Below are 12,098 nucleotides of genomic sequence, written 5' to 3' on the forward strand. Positions count from 1 at the left end.
TAGACCTCTTTGGAAATATATTATGTTGATATAAAATTCAAATGTAATTGAAAAGTAATGGTCATTACTGGCATTTTTATGAAAGTAATGCATTACATTACAATTACTTGTAATTCAAAAATGGGTGCATTACTCATTGCACCCCATTACTTTAAAAAAAAAATGTAATGATTAGAATGCATTACCATTACACATTACCATTACCCCAGGTCTGTTGTCTGTCCGTCTGTAAACTTTCCACATTTTTGACTTCTTCTCCAGAACCACTGGGCCAGTTTCAACCAAACTTGGCCAAAAACATCCATGGGTGAAGGGCTTTCAAGTTTGTTCAAATGAAGGACCATGCCGTCTTCAAAGAGGAGATAACATAAATGCAAATATAGGGTGGGGTCATTTAAAAATCTTCTTCTCAAGAACCATTGAGCCAGAAGAGCTGAAATGTACATGAAAGCTTCCTAACTTAATGCCGATTTAAGTTTGTTCAAATCATGAGCCCCAGGTGTAGGATAGGGCCACAATAGGGGATCAAAGTTTTACACACAAATATATAGGGATAATCTTTAAAAATCTTCTTCTCAAGAAGCACTGCACTAGGAAAGTACAAATTTACATGAAAGCTTTCTGACATAGTGCAAATTTAAGTTTCTTAAAAAAATCATGGCCCCAGGGGTAGGATGGGGCCACAAAGTTTTACATGCGAATATATAGGTAAAATCTTTGAAAATCTTCTTCTCAAGATTCACTAGACTTGGAAAGTACAAATTTACACGAATTATTCCTGACATACATGTAGTGCAGATTCAAGTTTGTTAAAATCATGACCCCTGGAGGTAGGATGGGGCCACATTAGGGGATAAAAATTTACATACAAATATATAGGGAAAATCGTTAAAAATCTTTTTCTCAAGAACCACTGGGCCAGAAAAGTACAAATTTACATGAAAACTTCTTGAAATACATGTAGTGCAGATTCAAATTTGTTAAAATCATTACCCCTGAGGGTAGTATGGGGCCACAATAGGGGATAAAAAAAATTACATACAAATAAATAGGGAAAATCGTTAAAAATCTTCTTCTCAAGAACCACTGGGCCAGGAAAGTACAAATTTACATGAAAGCTTCTTGAAATACATGTAGTGCAGATTCAAGTTTGTTAAAATCATGGCCCCCAGGCGTAGGATGGGGCCCACAATAGGGGATTGAAGTTTTGCATACAAATATATAGAGAAAATATTTAAAAATCTTCTTCTCAAGAACCATTAGGCCAAAGAAGTTTACATTTACATAAAAGCTTCCTGACATAGTGCAGATTCAAGTTTGTAAAAATCATGGCCCCTGGCGGTAGGTCGGGGCCATAATAGGGATCAAAGTTTTACATGCGAATATATAGGAAAAGTCTTTAAATATGGGCCAAGGTGACTCAGGTGAGCGATGTGGCCCATGGGCCTCTTGTTACATACCCAATAACTAAAATAGCAGCAATTCCTGTCTACCTTTCAAATCAGTATATGCAAATTAACATATTAATTGCTGAAAATTCTTGCAGATTTGAGATTTTTCTAATGGAGACTGACACGGGTTCATTGTCAAGTGCTGGAAAAATGATGAAATACCTTTCATTTGATGCAATAGTGTGTGATTTTGTGACCTTGACCTGAAAGTTTGACCTACTTTTAATAAAAATCTTACCTATTTAATATTGCTTGAACTATTTAAGATAGAGCTTTCATTTTGTATATAGAATTCTTAAGATCGGCGAACATTAAGTGGCAAGAAATGAAATAATATGTTAAACATTTGGTAAAACGTAGCAACCGCACATTGCATTGTAACGTCAAATGTTTTGACTGTAACATATAAACATCACGGCTGTTGAATATTACATTTCTTGCCACTTAATGTTCGCAGGTCTTATGACAAGGTATTTCGTACCATATCATGATCTATGGCCTTGGTCTTCTCCAGAACAGCAAGATCATATTAGTTATATTTGTGTTACGTGAATTCATTTTCAGTTATGTTGTGATCCTTTTGGGCTAGGTTTGGGCCACAATACTGGGCCAAAATTTTTCATGGGAATAAAGATGGATAATCCTTTTTTCCAAATCACAACAGCGGAACAACGGCAGGGCCAAGGTGACTTAGGTAAGCGATGTCGGAAACTGCACATTCACATTTTCATCTTCTTCTCCAGAACCACTGGGCCATTTTCAATCAAACTTGGTACATATCATTCTTGGGTAATGGGGATTCATTTTTATTCAAAAGAGGGGACATGACTCCTTCCATGGGGAGATAATCACGAAAAGGCAAATATAGGTAGTGTCATTTAAAAATCTTCACGAGAACCACTTAGCCAAAAAAGTTCAATTCTACATGAAAGCTTCCTTATCTAGGCAGATTCACATTAAAATCACGACCCCCAGAGGTAGGGTGGGACCACAATAGGGAATCAGAGTTTTACATGCACATATCTCTTTAAAAACATTCTTCTCAACCACTGAGCCAGAAAAGTTGAAAGAGCTAGAGCCACGAAAAGTCAAAATCGGCCTGTATTTTTATGAAAAATTAAAGGAAAAGGCAACCCAATTTTTTTTTACATGATAATTGATAGGATTAATTATATGATAAAGATTTGTCATACTATGCTTTTGATATACGGCCTATATAAGCTTCAGTATTAATTTTAAAACGTTACAAATTGAAATTCCCGCCATCTATAGAGGCTGCCATGATGCGGAACTCTTTTGTATTCAAGACCACAAAAATCTATAATTTTGACGTCACACTGTCTATTCCGGTTTTGATGAGATTCTAAGATCATCAAACGTGCGCGTGTGGTAGATTTTACGAATACATTGTAAATAGGTGGATGCCTTCCTGTCAAGCAGTTCATTACACTAATGCGAAGGGGAGATGTGAAAAAAGTTTTTACCCCCGAAATTCCTGACCCAACAAAGTTATTTGAAAAGAAAATACTATGTAAACTGTGAATCCATCATTTGAGTAATGACAAGTTGAGGTTTGAGACATTTACATGTATGAAGAAACGAGTACCTCTGCCTGGTCTGCGACTCGACTGAACGTCTTCTTTTCTTAAATTCTTCTTGCGAAAGAACGGGCTCAAATATAATACGGCTCCAAACTTAACTGTTCGTGACTTGTTATGTTTATAGTGCTGCTGATGAAATAAACCGGAACCGACGGTGTGACGTAATAAATTAGACTTCAATAACCGCTCTCTTAGCGGCGGGTAATTTGAAATATAAGATAGATTAATATTGATTTAATTGTTAAGCAAGGATTTCTGTTGTTAAAGACTGTCATTTACGATATCAGTATGTAATACTTTATTCATAAAGGCAACAATGTGGTTAGGGTTGTCTTTCCCTTTAACTGAAACTTGAGAAACAAATATTGCACTTTAATATTGTCAATATACATCGTAGTAGATGTATTCATAAAATGTTAATTCTGTCACGTCATAACTGTGTGGTACATATCATAACTGTGTGACATATGTCATAACACGTGACGTTTGCACGTTTTTCTTTTAAAATGACGAATTTTGGTTCAAAATTTCAGTTTGGCCACATTTATCAAACAAATTCAAAATTCTGACATGGATAAAGAAATGAAAACTGCACAAATAAATGTGTCTTGATTTAGGTCTTTCACGAGCATAATTTATGCATCGAATGATGATAGTTCCTCGTTATAAAAATGGACAACGTGTCCTTCTAAAACATTTTAAAATGGTAAATCTCAACACATATCCCAATTATTTTGAAAAGTTTGATGTACATCTATGATCGAGGAATGAAACATAAATTCCGGTGATCATCGTCGGAAATATGTGACGACAATAATCGACAACATCGATATTTGGACAGTGTTTGGTTTTGGTTTTAAATAGGTCCAATTCATCTCAAATGTTGAAAATGTAAATAAAATAATTCAAAGACTTGACACCAATTATCTTCTCTTATTCTTTTTTATTTCGCCGATAAATAGATGTGTATACAAATGGCGGGAAAGGTTGAAGAGGTTGTTGGGGGTAAATTGATGTGTAACTCTCGCACAAATTCCGTAACCATGAAAGCGCAATACAACCACAGGGAGACAACTCGATTAACATACTAAGTAACTGATTAACATACTAAGTAACTGATTAACATACTAAGTAACTGATTAACATACTAAGTAACTGGCAGGTTAATTTACGGCCCTGAACTGGTGATTAGTAGCCCGGTGGTTTGAAGATATATAGCCTGTTTTGGAGGAATCTAGAGCTTAGGTATATTTTCGATATCCAACTACCATTTCTTACCATAAAGATTCTCTTTTTTACCTGCCATCAAAAGGTATATGTAGCTGACTTCCTTAAGCGTGATATCTGAAAATTGATGACATATCACGATACACAATATCACTATTCGTCATACGTATCGTTGGAAGTTAGTTAAATATATAAGATAAACACGGAGTTCCTTAAGGTATTCACACGGATCTTGAAATTTCATTGTACCGATAATCAAAATGTATAAGTAACTGATTTCCTAAAGAGCGATATCTGAAAATTCGTGGCGTACCAAAACACCATCTATCACTTCTGGTCGTATGTATAGTCGTAAATTCGTCAGATATCTAATACAAACATAAAGTTTCTTACGGTATTCACACTTATGTTGAAATTTCAGGGTAACTCGAATCAAATTGTAAAAGTAGCAGATATCTCAAAATGGATGGTATATCAAATGATTGAAGGTCTGAATTCAATCTGTATCACTTTTAAAGTAAACACTCATTTGAAAAAGTGTATTCGTATTTTGCATTGCAACGTTATGTAATTGGGGATAATTGAGCATGAAATTTCATACGACTCCTCGTCCTCTTTAGAAATAAATCTGATAGATAATAATTTTCAAACTCATTAACCTTTATCTGGTAGCGAGCTATCAGTAATTATAACTTTTATATTTTGTAGTAGCTGGCTACGAGTAGCTAACTTTTCTTACTTTTAGTAGCTGGCTACTAGTAGCTAACTTTTCCTGGTTCAAGTAGCTGGCTACTAGTAGTCAACCTTTCTTATTTTAAGTAGCCAGTTACTAGTAGCTGGTTACAAGTAGCCAACTTTACCGATCTCTACGGCATATGCTTTCCGTTCTGCTCTCAAATTCAATACACACTCGCACCAACTGACCTTCACCTTGTAGCAGTGTCTACCAACTGGTAGTTTTAAAAGAGAAATTTAAAGATAAAAGATAATTGAACTTTCAATTATAAATAATAAAATATGATATTTCCCAACTTTGAACTGAATTATAATGCTTTCATTTTTTTTAAACATTATTTACTCGCAAATTTATGCAGATATCATACTCGCTTTCCTCACTACATTTGGGTCGCTATTTATATGCACTGGTGGCTGAAAGATATAAGACTCAGAAAATTTGTCAACATCGAAATAAATGTTATCCATGGTAAATAAATTAGACCCCTAAAACCCGAGTTTTTAAAAATATCTAACACTACTTTTACAACAAGTTGATCGACGATGGTCGCATGTGACGTCACTGTACCACGTGACTACCTATCTAATTAACTAGGCTTTTTGAAATCGGGGCTTAGATTTAAGTCCGTATTGTGGCTAATTATCGCAATACATCAGCGAACGAACTACTACAATTAATTTCTATAAGCATAAGGAAGACAAAATGCATATAATTGTGTATACTTTGAAAACATGAGATGTGTCCTTTAACATTTGGATTAATAATGAGATAACTTCTAATTCCATTCAAGCATAAATTCCGTGTTAGCTTTTTAGCTATTTCATATATTATGAAATGAATATGTTAATACCTCTTACTATTGGTCGTAAACTTCACCCTAGTTAACATTGGTTTTGTTTCAATCTTTCTTTCCCGCTGTATCTCTTCAGTTTCAACACTAATCCGCGGGATATCGGTAAATGTACGAACTTTCACATAGATTCATCCCAATTGAGGCAAAAAAAGGCTATGTTTGGGGGAAATTGTTCAAAAAATTATTTTATCTTTTACAATGTTGTTTTCGGGGGGTGGGGGGGGGTGTTACCTTTTATTCATTGAATGGGCTCATAAAATCTTATCTTACGATACCAGCCAGAATAACGTACTAGAATTTGAAAGGGTTTCAATTATAATTCAAGTCTTTTTCAGTATGTTATCTTATTCATTTTTTATTCATTTGTGAAAAAACATACTGTCAAAATCTGGGGGGAGGGATGACAAAGCCGGGGGAAAAAATGGTGCCAACAGGCGCTTGCTTGATATTTTTATTAAAACTTACTATGCAAATTATTAAGCAAGCGCCTGTTGGTACATTCATCCACAAAATACACCGTGTAAAAATACATATTAATGCAATAGTATGAGGTATCAATATGAAATGGTGGATTCTGAGGATGACTTTCTGTTCTCTCTGTAATTTCTGCATCCCTTGTTCATAATAAGCCTTTTTATTTTGCAAAATGTTGACCTCCTCATAACATTATTGCATAATATATTTTCCGTTCCGTTCCGCGTTTTAGCAACACCCCAGCCATCATGGTAAGATTTGCTTTGGCGGGCTTCCGTTTAAGAAGTCCATGGGCCAAGACCAGATTTTTGGGTTATTGGTACATGTACCACTTAAAGTGACAAATTCTAGTGATGCATTTTGGAATGGGTTATATATGTAGATGGTATTTTGCTATGATAGCAATCCCAAAGTAGTAGCTTAGTCCTAGCTATCAGGCATTGGATAGGATACCCCATAAATCACAAAATCTGAGGCTACGAATGTAGGAAATAATAATACCAACACATATTTACCCTATCAATAAGCAGTAACTTGTTATTACAGGATATCTGAGATACAAATAAAGCACAATAAACAGTTTAGACAGTAGTTTAATGCATACTGTAGCATTACAAATCAGTCGCCTAGCAGAATAGCAGTATTAGAATATAGTACTATAATTAGTATTCGTCTGTGTCCGAATCATCCGGTGTTGCTTCTTCATAAGCTTCGTCATTTTCATATTCTTCCCTCTGGTTTGTGCCGGTCTGCAATTTGCACATGTATGTGCATTTCAGCTGGTTGACCAAGCACACAGAATCTGGAAGTTTGCAGGCGCGGACACATTTGCATGACAGCTCCAGCTCCAGAGGCCGTATTGCAGTTTCTGCAATACGGCCTCTGGATCTGGTGATCCACACATTCACTCAATGGTCAGGTTACCTTCCTCATCCGTCGTCCACCCACAACCTTTTGGGTCTGGAACAACAGGTTGCCTCTAAAGGCAGCGCCGCCATATTGCAGCCTGGTAGTTGGCACAAAGAACATGCATGTGCAAACTGTCCTTGCATGGGGGCAGCTGGTTGGATTCCACATATCCCCGTTTTGCATAGAAGAGGTGGTAGAGATCATTGACGTCGCAGATGGTGGTGGAGGATGCATACATGCAGCACAAAAACTCTTGCATTTTGTTGAATAAGTATGTGGACACATTTCATTGTTCACCAAGCTGCTGGAAGGCCTGCTTGTAGGTTGTGTTCTCTCGGGAGATTCTGTTCACCCAGCTTTCAACAAGCTGCAAACGAACTGACTGTGTCACAGCCTGTGAAAGCATACAATCCAACTAGAGCCTGGCAGACATCTTCGCCCAAAGAGCTTGCAAACATCAATGTACCGGGTCCGGTTCTGTGTACCTGGCTTCTGATACAGTGGGCAGGCTAGCTTCTTGCTAAGGCAGACACTAAGGATCAGCACATCTGTGATGTCAGCTGTGATGACTATGGATCTGTATCCATCCTCTGCAGCATGCTAGGTATGAAGAAGCATTCGTGTATCAGCCTCCTCTTGTGTTGTCTTCAGGGCTTGGATTTCAGCCCACTGGTCCTTGGTGAATAGGTAACATACCTCTCCACATGTCACATTTAGTGACTTGTCCTGCAGCTTCTCCCTCTTTGAAGGCTGCTTCCATTGCTTGACCAGGAAATCGATGAGGTTCATCTTGTTCTCCGGGGTTCTGAGGGATTTCTTCCACTGCAGTACAGTACACGACACGAGTTTTATGCGTGTTCCACGCAACGCGGTGGAACAAATTTGCCCCAAACACGGTGGACCTTTAAAATTGTCGGCACCTTTGAAGTCCTATTTTTCCGCGCGAGCTAGACATTGAAGTCCACGGAGGATCTCCGTGGATGCCACCGCGCATCTCCGTGGATGTCACCTGTACCTCCGTCGATGCCACCGTGTACCTCCGTGTGATAAAACAAAGAAATAATTTCCGAAATGATTCACCCAAAAAACCTTTTCGCTTGGCCAGCATACATTACTTATTTAGAAATTAGCTATAAATCATTCATTTCTTGTAATTGTTGTTTAATGATACGTTGGTGTTTTCGGTTCATATCCGTATGTAGACTTCCCTGCAGACGTTCACACCTTTTTATGAAACGCCCAAATTCTCGACATCCTGTATATAAACACCTGTGTTATTCCTACCACTCGTCGGTACATTGTTTCACGGCACGTGCAGCACAATTTCACCAAATAAAAGAGAAGGGTCATGAACAACGACAATCACATGCCAGTAATTTCAATTTGATAAACAGCAGTTCAAAGAAATGTGTACCATAAGCAATAGTTTATTTTTACGTAAAGTTTTCATTGTAATTAGGAATATGTGATTAAGGTCAGCTATATACATGTACATGTTTACATTGGATATGAATTTCATTATGTACTCAACTGTGAAGCAATGTGAGCAAAGAATCAATTTTTTATCACTTAAACAAATAAATATTAAAACTATCTTTACTTTTAAACAAACCTTTAGAAAATTCCGTACTTTCATTAAGAAAATTTCATTAGAATGCCCATACTTCACATTAATCATAACACCGTTTTTTAAGGGTTTTTTTCTAATTTGATAAATACTTTATTACACGCATGTATTATTTACTAAATGTATATATAACAGCTTTTTGTCTTTATATTTTTGTATACCATTGCATAATGGTGATGAGATCCAATAAATTGAATTGAGTACATGTAGTCTTGAAATATCACAAAGTAAAGAGTTGACAACGATTGAAATAAAAATGCAGACGTTTTCTGGTTTATTCAGTAACTCAATAACTTGCGCGTCTTCTGAATGAAAGTTTAAAACAAACGTACTAGGTTTTGGTCAGTTATAACATAATACGGGGGTAAAATTCATCTAATCTTCGCTAGCAATGGGTTTTGAGTCAACTGTGCCTTCGTGCACGAATAATCTCGGCTAACGAAGATGAAAAAAAAGAAGCCTAGATAGTCCGCTTGCATTAACATGTATTATGAAGGTGCAATCGAAGAATTATCCAGTAAATCCAATGATGTTGCAGTATATATAGCATGCATTTATTTTATTTTTGACTGAGAGGGAGATAGACAGCTAAGCACGTAACATCGTTTAAAAAAAAAGGGGGGGGGGGGCTCATTCATTAGTCCTAACCCGGACCAGCCGAAAAATTTAACATGAAAAGAAAACAACATGGGAAATAAAAAAAAAATATCAGAATGAAAGGGGATGGATAATTAATCAGAAAGAAATTGTACTTTCAAGATTTATACTGAACGTATTAAACTTCCCGTATCTGCATACATTCATGAATATTATAATCAATGATTACCAATGCTCTCTCTCTCTCGCTTTCATTATCTAATGCATCTAAAGATTAAATTAAAGATTATAATAATCGATAGCGTATATGAATAAAAGCAAATAATCGTTAAGTCATTTCTGTTTATATTTATATTAGTTTTTTTTTTTTTTTTTTTCATGAACTAGTTGCATTTGACACCGAGGATTTACATCCTTAAATATTGATTACAAGCACGTAGAATCGGAGAGGGTGTACTTTGAAAACTTGAAAGGTTTTCGCAATCGGAAAATTTAAGCACCATTTTTGTTGTTATTTTATTGCTTGTCAAGAAATTTATACAACTTAACCGGCAACATACCCCTTCTGATACATTGAAAAATATAAGTAATGTTAGCACGGGGCTCTATAAAATTCAATCTGCAGTTTGGTCATACTTCGTCATTCAACAACTTATTCAAAATAATAAAAAAAATGTTTGTCGGATTAGCGGTACTATGATGTATGACTATAACAATGACCTGTGTATAACTTGTACATTCCATGCAAATTCGAAGGGGTTTTCGCCTCAGTAGAACAATGGGGTCAGCTAATCCGTGTATTTGAAATCAACAGAAGTGCTTAGCTTCTTGCGGAAAGTGTGAAATATATTGGGTCGGCGTAAGATACCCGTGATCTTAGACTAGATCTGATATCGCACCGACCCAATATATTTCATACTTTTCATGAGAAGTCAAAACCCTAACTAGCTAACCGTAATTTAGTTATACTGTGAGAAAGATCCTAGGAATTTGCATGGTATATACTTATTATACAAAAATCATTGCATTATCCAGACACTCCCGATGAACATTTTTTTTTTTTATGAAAACCTCTATCAAAGTACATCGAACATAAGTCTCGGTCAAATGTAATTAACTCGGGATTTTAAAAATAAATCATTCGATGTATTTATTAGTATTTTTGCTTCTATTAATTACGTAATAAATTAATTCCATTTGTTAATCATCGACAATGCTCTAATTTCTATATTGGATCAAGTTATATTTGTCAAGATGCATATCAACACAATATGATGGAGGTAATTATGTTAAACAGCGCATTTGTCACAGAGAGAGAGAGAGAGAGAGAGAGAGAGAGAGAGCACATCGGTAATTATTAAATATCCCTATCACATGTTGTACATGTATGTTTTTCATTTACTGAATATACTAATTCGCATTCAAAACAGGAATTGCCTGCAAGTACGCATTATTTAAACATAGAATTTAAGAATATTTTAATGAAGAAAGAAGACTAAAAGAAAAAAAAGTCAAAACCAGGTTTTCTTAAAAACATAATATATAGTGTTTGGTATCGTTGGAATCGGCTCAATATGCTGAAAAACAATATAAGTATCAGGGGGGGGGGGGGGGGATATTGACATTTTTTCTTTTCTTAAAATTCCACCCTTATCTTGATTATTTGGCCTGCGGCACATTTTCACATCTCCCGCAAGGCGCCCGTGGCCAGAACAAAGCTCTTAGCAGCTGTGTGTATTCACAAATAACACACACCGTGGAACACAGAGGACACAGTGTATCTCCGTGGATTTTCCACCGTGGTCTTTCCACGGTGGGGTGTATAAAACTCGTGTCGTGTACTGTATGTTGTGACCAGACGCAATGTTCTTCCACTGTGTGCCAGTGTTTGAACCTCTGTTGCATATCTCAGCATTCTTGATTGACGTGTCCCTGTAGACATCAAACACGGTATCAATTCTGGCGCTGTCAGTACCTTCGTGCAGAGCTTGATTCAGTGCAGAATCTGCTAGCTGTGCAAATGTCTTGTCATCCCCTTTGAGTTTGTGGACTAGACTCATACCATCAATGATACATGCTGAAGACGTCGGAATATCTTCTGCTGGTGACACATTCTTTTCAAGCTCTCTTGCTAATGCAGCTTTGTTCGTCTTGCGTAGAGAACCATCACTGTTTGCTAGTGACCATGGCAGTGGTCCTAATGGGTGTGTTAGAACCACTTTTGATAGGTATCTCTCTGAGAATGTACATAAAGAGGTTTCTATCTGCCTTCAGGATGATCTGTTGCCTTTACACATTGCCAACATTCTTTCTGTTGATGTTGCCGAAGGTCTTCAGGTTCTGTTTTTTCATCTTGTCATAGAATTTCACTTTGGGTGGCTCTTTCTCCAAACGATCTTCCCTGAATGTTTGGTAAGCTTCTTTTCCGACTTAGTGAGCTTTCAGCAAGTCACTGGCAATATCTGGTGAGGCCAGGATTCCAATGGACAAGTTGACCAACTCTGTTTGATCATGGCTCAGCGGATTGACCCAGTTGTTCTCCATTAGTTCCTCAAATGCACGGATATCAGCCTCGTCTTTCTTTATCATGGGGAGATGCAGATCTGGATGATTGAAGTGCCGG

Source organism: Ostrea edulis, chromosome 3 (assembly GCF_947568905.1).
Source record: "Ostrea edulis chromosome 3, xbOstEdul1.1, whole genome shotgun sequence".
Lineage (NCBI taxonomy): Eukaryota > Metazoa > Mollusca > Bivalvia > Ostreida > Ostreidae > Ostrea > Ostrea edulis.